Raw genomic sequence first — 9,960 nt, forward strand, 5'->3', positions numbered from 1 at the left:
GGCTGTGTGGCACTACCTGGGAAGAGGGGGCTGTGTGGCACTACCTGGGCGTAGGGGGCTGTGTGGCACTGCCAGGAAGGGGGCTGTGTGGCACTACCTGGGAGGAGGGGGCTGTGTGGCACTACCTGGGAGGTGGGGCTGTGTGGCACTATCTACAGAGGGCACTAAATTTTTGGGTGTACAAACTAGGGGCCTAACTTCTATATGAGGGCATAAACAGGGCCTAATGTCTATATGGTTTTCTGCCATTTTAATGCCACCGTGAGTTGCCCCGCAAAGGGGCCTACTAAGTCTGTGTCACCCAAGGGCCCACATAAACCAGGAGCTGGCCCTGTTCTCACCTACAGCAGTCTTCTGACTTCTCCCCTGCGCTGCAATATAAAGTAAGGGCCAATGAAAAATAATTCCCTTAGGGCACGTTCACACGGCACTCAAAAAAACAAAACGTGTGAATGTGTGAAATACACTAGCATTTTTTGTGAAGCGCCTTTTAAAATACAGAACACTTTGACGTGATTTGTGCATGCTTTTGGCGCGGAATTAGGACTCCTATTGACTATGGGAACATTTGGCGCATTTTACACACCAAAGAATTGACCAAACGCTTCTTTTTTACGCAAAGCATTTTTTAAAAAACGTTTGCGTCAAAAAGCACGTTTTATGTACTATTGGCTCGCTTTCCCATTGATGTAAATAGGAAGCCCAATCAACCATTTTTTACGCGTTTTTCACCCATTTGATGTGTTTTGTGAGTGCTTTTTGCACGGTTTTTGGCATGTAATTATGACTCCCATTGACTATGGGAACATTTGGTGCGTTTTACATGCCAAAGAATTGACCTTATGCTTTTTTGTTTCTGCAGTGCATGTTTTAAAAACACTCGTGGAAAAAAGTGTGTTGTATGTACTAATGGCGCACTTTCCCATTGCACTTAATATAGTGTTTTTTATGCGTTTTTCTACATTTTTACGGCCAAAAACTTGTCAAATAAACGCCATTTGTACTTTCAACTGAAAAGTAATTCCCCACAGATTCACCTTGCTGTAATTCTGGGAAGAGCTCTGTTGGTGGCCAACATAGGAAAACAATTCAACTTATTATTTAATTTTTAATACTTCCCACCTTGTGAAAAAAAACAAAAAAAAAAACGACACCAATAAAAATAACAAAAATATAATAAAAATAAGTAACTTACTAAAAAATGTTTACATTCGCAACACATTCCCCCTAAGTGCATAGGTCTCAAATTCCTTTATAAGTGCCTGTCAGAGATGCCTTCATTAGTAGCTTAGCCTCAGATAACCCCATACATTCTTTAGGTTTCCCTTAAGTCCCAAGCTTCATGTTCTTTTGCCTCAAATCTCCCTGTAGGCACCCCAGCCTCAGATGACCTAATAAGTGCCTGAAACTTTGATATATAAATGCCTATGTGATGCCCCTATAAGTGCCGGCTACAGATGCCTCCATTAAAAAAAATCTCTTACGCTTGGCTGGGACTGGTCTCATTTCTGTGTCTGACATTGTGGACGTTGAACTCTGTACATTCTGAAATAATAACATCCATCAGTTATATGAAAAGACCAAGTTGAAACTATTGCTCTGGATCTTGGATTCAGCTGAATTAAAGAAAAACATAAAAAACAGTACCAGCGTGTTTTTCAGTACAGGCCGAAGAAATTCAGAACTATGCTGGCAAAATTTGTGTCCTTAGAGGGCCTGCTGCTTACAACTTGTCCTTGTCACTAAGTCCCCATATGGAAACTCTGTATGCCTCTATATTGAATTCCCACTGAACATTGATTGGGAAAGCAAGCCATACACTGGAGATAAAGTTGGTGATCCTGTCAGGATCTGACAACTATCTTGCATCAGCGGAGTCCTCTTGATGGTTCCCAACAGCAGATGTTGGGGGAAAGAGGAACCGGGTATATTGGATTCCTGTGTTCCCTCAAGATATAAACCAGTACCAGAAGTGACTGGCAGGGGCTTCTTCCACTCTCCAGATTAAAATAAACATGCAAGCTCGGCTGAGCGTGGGTATTTCTGGTAGAATCAGGAGAAATCTTTAGTGTATTGGTGGCTTTAGACATTGTGAACGCTCATGCCAACCAAGAAATGTAATATCTGAAGACAGCTCTAGGTACGTCAATAAAGGTAAAATGGTTTTACCTCTCCTGTGTATTTTTGGAATCATAAGAGGTTAAAAAGTTTCTGGAAAACTTGTTTACAAAGGGACTTTTATCTTGGATTGGACTGCAAGATATGTTGTTATATGCTATACTCTGTAAGGTATTGATGCACAGTTTCTAATATCTGCTTGATCATTTCAAGAAGACTTGAGCTAAATCAGAACCACACCTTTCTCTATGTCTCCGTCCTGCATGACTCTCACCTACACAATGTTTATACAATGACTTGTGTCGTATTGCCGTTATCCCACCCATCACAATGACAGTCTATATAAAATCTATTCCAAGCAGTGTCTATGTTTGTTAAAGGGTCGGTAATTAAACATTTGCCGTGGGTCATTTTTTTTTTTTCAATCATAAAAATTTCTTGTCAAGGGAATGAAAAATGGAACAAACAGAAAAGAGAAGAAAAGTAAAAATCAGAGGATAATGGATAAGACTGGAGACCGGTTTGTGCTGCACAGCAAGAATTTATCTCAGTCATTAATCTCCCGCATTCCAGATACAGTACAATGAAAACTGCTTGACATTAAACTTTGAAATAACTCTTCTTTTTTACTAATTGAATCCAGTGCAGGGAATGATAAGAGGTGTTATGCCAAGAGATAACAGGTTTTATGTTGAAAGAGACAAATAATATGTGGGAGAATTTTGGGAATACAGAGGTGGGCCTGTCTGCAATAGGCACTAAGGTTTTTCTCTGCGGTAATAACTTTCCTTCATGTTTTGGGAGGAGCAGAAATAAAAAAGAGAAGGTCCCAAGATGAACATCTAAATTTGACCCTTGGTGCTCAACTCTGAGTTAGGGGCACCTAGCACTTGAGCCCCTGCACTTGTAGAAGTGTGTTATGACTATTGGGTCTGTTTTCTTTCCTTATTTATTAAAAATGGCAGTGTCTTTGGAAAGGAGGAGTCCTGCGCAGGTGACTATGACTTACTGGCCAGAAGGTGGGACCAAACTTGTTGCAGCCTTATGGGGACCTCTATGGTACATATACACATATTTTTGGAATGATTATGCACAGAAGTATATTGTTACCATAGGCATAAGAATTATCCACCAGTGCCCATTATCAGACGTATTGGACACATTTTGGGTGTCTATAGCGGATGTAACACATAAGTAAAATTTGACCCTTTTCTTTGAATGAACCAAGTTTTTCCCCAAATGGCATACAAGATGAAAACATAGATGTTTCTTTAATCTGTCAAATTATCTCTTGTGATGGTTATTTAAATTTTTTTTTCCAAATACTCTAGAACCATTATGTTTGTTTTCCATTGGAAATGTCTGAATGAGGATTAACAGTACTTATATTTAAAACATAGTCTTTTGACAACACATCTGGGCAAAGATAGCTCCTGGTTTGCCTTCCTACATAGACTGTTTACATGTAGAACATTGCAGCCCCTTTCCCTGCTGGCTCTAGATACAGGCCACTGTTTATCCCATTTTCAGAGGAGATATCAACTTAAATATGCTTCATATGTTTGAGCTTTTTTTTTATTTTACTGTTCTATATTTGATTAAATATGACTGTCAGTCTTAAAATAAATTATATGGCTGCAGTATTGGATCAACTGGTTAACCAGCCATGATTAAGGACGCGGTCAGCGTCTGAAACGCATAGGCACCTCTCGATGCCACCAAACCACTCTCTGTACTGGGGAAACACTTGCACATTTTTTTCAATATTTTTTTAATCATTTTCGAATAAAACTTGGAAGAAGCTTCCTATTTTAATGGACACATACAACTCAGCGCTGGATCCACTTCTTCTATCCTTTTGTCTATCTTCAAATTCGCCATGCCTTGTATAATACTTCAATCACCGAACAGATATTTCCAACGGTCATTTATCAGTTCTTCTCCTCTCTAAACCCCAATACACACGGGATCTCTCTGTTCTATAAATTATTGCTCCATCCACATACCATCATCAAACCCTCTTATATCTTAAAATGGGAACAAGAATTACATGTATCCATAAATATGGAGGATTGGTGAAAGCGATAAATACTGTATCCAAGGGAGCGAATTACTGGGAAACTTTGTTTAACATAATGCTGCGTCGGTATCTTACCCCTGCACTTATATCGAAATTAAACCCATCTTATCCGCATCATTGCTGGAGAGGCTGCGGCCTAGTTTGTTCCTACATGCATGTTTGGTGGGAATGCCCCTTAGTGCCTTCCTTTTGGCTGGCCACAGCTGCTCTTATTAAAACGGTCACTGGATTGGATGTCCAGTTGCAGCCCAAACTAGCTTTATGTTTTCCGGGTCTGACTGATTTCCCTTTACTTCTAGAAACGGTGATTGGGCACATCATACTCGCAGCTAGATCAATGATTGCAAAATCCTAGAAGTCTAGCACCCCCTTAACTATTGGCGAGCTCCGCCATACTATTCAATTTGCATATAGTATGGATTTTTTTTTAGCTAATAATACGCACACCTTATCCAGGTTGAAGTATATTGCATATTATTCCACATGCTACACTTAATGCCTACCACTTTTTTCCCACTTCTTCAATATCTAACGTATGATCATAAAGTTTCACCTTGGTCTGGGGTTTCGGTCACTGTCTCGTTTTGTATGTATGATCATAAGCGCATTATGTTGTATAGTGTGTGATAGCTAATGTAACTCATGCATGAGTATTGTTCCGTTTTGTTCTTTTTACTCTTCTTTTTTTTATAGCAGCACTTTATTATCCTGCATTTTTGTGAATACTGCTCAAGATACTGATTGTAATATTTTTAGTTCCTGCGAGAACTCTAATTTTGTCTTGACTATGTGGAACGCTCTGCTATATATTTTTTGTACGTTTTGAAAATTAATAAAAATGTAAATTCGAAAAAAATAAATATGACTGTCAGCAGCAAATGTTAAATCTAGCATATACAGTATGTGTAATATATCTGCGTTACCTTTTTAGCTATTTACATGTATTTTTCAATTATATTCTGAGAACTCTGCTTGGAAACCGATAACAATCTGCTGTTGATGGATCTTTATTTTGAGTTATTTGTCGAGAATATCATAGGCGTATTAATGTTTAGTAGGAATGCATAGACTTCTATAAGTGCCATATTATGGCTCTGTGAGGCTCTAAACTTGAACGGAGCTAGCATTAGCTGTGTGCATGAGCCCTTAACTGTAAAGTTTAAGCTCAAGTCTTGCACTTAACCTTTAAGAAACGGTGCACTGCAAGCCTTCATCAATGGCTTACAGAGGATGAGATTTCTTTCTGCTTCACTGTCGGAAAGCACTAAAGAGGCTCTGTCACCAGATTTTGCAACCCCTATCTGCTATTGCAGCAGATAGGCGCTGCAATGTAGATAAGAGTAACGTTTTTATTTTAAAAAAACGAGCATTTTTGGCCAAGTTATGACCATTTTTGTAGTTATGCAAATGAGGCTTGCAAAAGTCCAAGTGGGTGTGTTTAAAAGTACAAGTCCAAGTGGGTGTGTATTATGTGCGTACATCGGGGCGTTTTTAATACTTTCACTAGCTGGGCGCTCTGATGAGAAGTAACATCCTCTTCTCTTCAGAACGCCCAGCTTGTGACAGTGCAGATCTGTGACGTCACTCACAGGTCCTGCATCGTGACGGCCACATCGGCACCAGAGGCTACAGTTGATTCTGCAGCAGCATCAGCGTTTGCAGGTAAGTCGATCTTACCTGCAAACGCTGATGCTGCTGCAGAATCAACTGTAGCCTCTGGTGCCGATGTGGCCGTCACGATGCAGGACCTGTGAGTGACGTCACAGATCTGCACTGTCACAAGCTGGGCGTTCTGAAGAGAAGAGGATGTTACTTCTCATCAGAGCGCCCAGCTAGTGAAAGTATTAAAAACGCCCCGATGTACGCACATAATACACACCCACTTGGACTTGTACTTTTAAACACACCCACTTGGACTTTTGCAAGCCTCATTTGCATAATTACAAAAATGGTCATAACTTGGCCAAAAATGCTCGTTTTTTAAAAATAAAAACGTTACTGTAATCTACATTGCAGCGCCTATCTGCTGCAATAGCAGATAGGGGTTGCAAAATCTGGTGACAGAGCCTCTTAAGTGAATCAGGGCAGATTCAATTACATGGAGTAATCACTGGATGAACACAGCCTGTGATCTGTGCAGTACAAATACCTAGAGGTCAGAGATTTTACCATATGTGCTGCCTCTCTCCACTCAGCGACAGGATAATCCAAGGGTCTATGTAGTATAGAGGCAGGCCATGCAGCTGCTATGGGGCCCCTGAGAGAGGGGGCTCATTTCAGATTTATCACCTCCCAATTTTAAGAGATGGTTAGAAGCTTCACAGGGATGTGGTCTCCAAAGGTACTGCAATGTTAGCAAACAAGGAAGGGGAAGGAACGTCCAGTGGTGATGTCAAGCAGCCCTTGAACACAGTCTAATTTTTATCTGTGCTATGGGATCTTACATCCTCTTTGTCAGGGCCGGCCTTAGGGTAGATGGAGCCCGTGCACAATTTTTATCGGCGCCCCACCCTGACCATAAAAAAATGCCCCATAAGAATTATAATGCCCCCCACAGTATAATGCCCTATATAATGCCCCCCACAGTATAATGCTCTATATAGTGCCCCAGTTTAATAATAATATTTAATAATATAAGATATTATAAACCCTTCAAGGACACAGTATTTTGTCCTTTAATTGTGCCCACACAGTATTATGCCCCCTAAGTGCCACACACAGTATATTGCCCCCTGTAGTGCCCCTACACAGTATAATGTCTGCTTAGTGGCCTCCACACAGTATAATTCCCCCCTCCCCTGGCTGCCACACACAGCCCTCCCTTGTAGATAGTGCCACCCTGTAGATTGAGCAAAACAGCCTCCCTGTAGACAGTGCCATAATTCCCCCACCTCCTCCTTGTAGAAAGTGTCATAATCCCCCACCTCCTCCCTGTAGACACTGCCATACATCCCCCACCTCCCCCTTGTAGCCAGTGCCCCGCCACGACGAACTGAACTGTTCTACGAAGGCGTGATCCTGTAGGCTAGTACAGAGTTTCCCAACCTTTTCGGACTTGAGGCATCCCTGGGAAAAAAAAATCCTTAGGGCACACCTACCAAAAACTGTTTAGAGAAAATGGCTAAAAACAAGCACTACACTCTTAGGGTTTGTTCATGCAGCATTTTTGCAAGGCAGAAAAAATATGCCTCAAAATTCCTTCAGGAATTTTGAGCCAGATTTTGAATTGACAGCGTTGTTTGGACATATTTTTGTTGCATTTTTTTTTAAAGCCGTTGAAGTTAATGCAAAAGACGCAGACAAAAAAGCACTTCAAACGAGCACCGCAGGTATTTTCTGCCTCCGATTAATTTCAGTTGGAGGTTGGAGATGGAAACCAGCCCGCCACTCTCACTAAAATGACCATCAGCCCGCAACTCACAGATTCCCTGTGTAGATAGTGCCACACAGCCCCCTTGTATGTAGTGCCACACAGCCCCCTTGTAGGTTGTGCTACATAGCCCCCTTGTAGGTAGTGCAACACAGCCCCCTTGTAGGTAGGGCCACACAGCCCCCTTGTAGGTAGTGCCACACAGCCCCTTGTAGGTAGTGCCACACTGCAAAGGAAAAAGGAAGTAGAGATCCAGCACCAACGATTGAATAAAATGGAACGGGTTTTTCCAAGTTTAATGTGCCAAGAGCATTTTGGCTAGTAAAAACAGGGGTAAAGAGCACAGCGTGCTATCCTGGTGGTGTAGGGAAAAATGGTTGATGATGGTAGGAAGCCTACGCGTTTCTGACGCTTCAAGCGTCCTTAATCATGGCTGAAGCTAGCTGACTTAGAGGGATGTGTGTCTTATATGTTAGATTGCACAGGTGTTCGTAAGTGGCGCTAATTAGTGTCTACATGTGTTCACACAAACTCCGTTTGTATTATAGACTTTATGTATATACTTTATGATAAGTTACTAAGGATGATCGAGTGTAATGCAGTCACATTCAGAGTATCTATGTTTGAGCGTAGGTTCAATAATAGTTTATTATAGAATGGTCATGTTCATTAATTACTGAGTTCTAACATTTCCGGTTTGACGTAAGATTCTTTTTTATTTTTTGTTTGCGTTCCATACGGCATGGTAACGGTGGACCGCAAAACCGGAAGTTACACTTCTACCTCTGGAAACCTGACAGAAACTTGAATCGATCGTAAATATATTGTCATATTTAATACTGGCTAAGTGTGTAGACAAGATGTATTGTAGTATCGATAGGGTAGTTGGAAACCCTATTTGGGTTAATTTTTAAGTATATGTACTTACACTAAGATTGGACCGATGTGCGGGCCAAAATCACGCGCAGCATGTATTCTAAGGTGGATGACTTCTATGAGAGACACTTAATGTTCGAATTCTTGTTGGTCAGCTGCTGAGTATAATTTATGAAGGATGAAAAATTGTAAAAAACAACACTCTATATGGGAAATGGATGAAAACAAAAGAAAAGAAAATCGGAGTGGCAGAAATTAAATATGTTAACTTATATCAAACTAGGTGACATTAAAAGATGTTGATGTGTAATAAACATATAACATACACTCTACATCGTTGAAACAATGTACATACTTTAACGGGAGAAGAACATATGTTTTTGTATACATACTCAGTGTAGTATATCTAATAGTGGCTCATTATTTACAAGCGAATGACTATAACCCATCAGTTATTTATTAGTATAGTCATTTAGTACAGAGAAAATTCTTTATGTAATCTTAATAATTTTTTGTCTGTATTCTATATTAGTTGTGTGTTTGAAGTTTCTTGTTTTTAGTTTATTGACTTTTTACGTTTTATTTAGGGCGAAATGATTCCTTGTGGCTCTGAATCATAGGTTTTCTCAATCTTAGGTATTATACATCACATTATAAATGAAAAAGGTTTACCTTGCAGTTATTATTACTGTGTTAGATTTCTTACTGATGGTATAACTCTAATGTAGATGTGAGCCTTCTATATTAAAAACTGAATATATTAATACAATGAGAATTTAAATATCAATTTAGATTTTAGTAATGAAAATATAGATCATGTCTTATGTTAAGGCCATTAGGGAATCGTGTGTTCAGTTTGAAGATCCAGTGGGCTTCACGTTGATATATTTTATATTGCAGATCTCCCCCTCTTTTTGGTAAATGGACTTTTTCTATTGCTTGACATTGGAAAAAATTGGTAGTCCTATTGTGTTGATGGATAAAATGTTTCGCGGCGTTTGACACATTTACGATGTTGGGGTTGCGAATATAGCTTAGATGTTCCAATATTCGAATTTTCAGTTTCCTGCTGGTGCAGCCCACATATTTTAATTTACATTGTGTACAATCTATCGTGTAGATGACTGCACTTGTATTGCAATTAATGTAGTTTCGTACCGTAAATGTCAAAGTATTGTCAAAATTCCAAAAGTGTTTACTTGGATACGCATATGTGCACATTTTGCATGGGTGTTGCCCACATCTAAAAAAACCCTTATTTTCTAACCATGTAGATTTAGAATTCTTTGATGAAAAAAGTGACGGAGAAAGTGAGCTGCCGAGAGAAGGGGCTTTACGAGCAACAATTCTAACTCCCCCTTCAAGGATGGAGCGTAAACTATCATCTTCGAATAATACTGGTAAATATCTATGTATTATCTTTTTGATTTCAGAGAATTGGTTGCTTTGTTGTAGTATTAATGTGGGTATCTCTGGTTTAGATTTGTTCTCTTTCATGTTCTCTTTATCATAACTC

The sequence above is a fragment of the Rhinoderma darwinii genome, chromosome 13, assembly GCF_050947455.1.
Source record: "Rhinoderma darwinii isolate aRhiDar2 chromosome 13, aRhiDar2.hap1, whole genome shotgun sequence".
Lineage (NCBI taxonomy): Eukaryota > Metazoa > Chordata > Amphibia > Anura > Rhinodermatidae > Rhinoderma > Rhinoderma darwinii.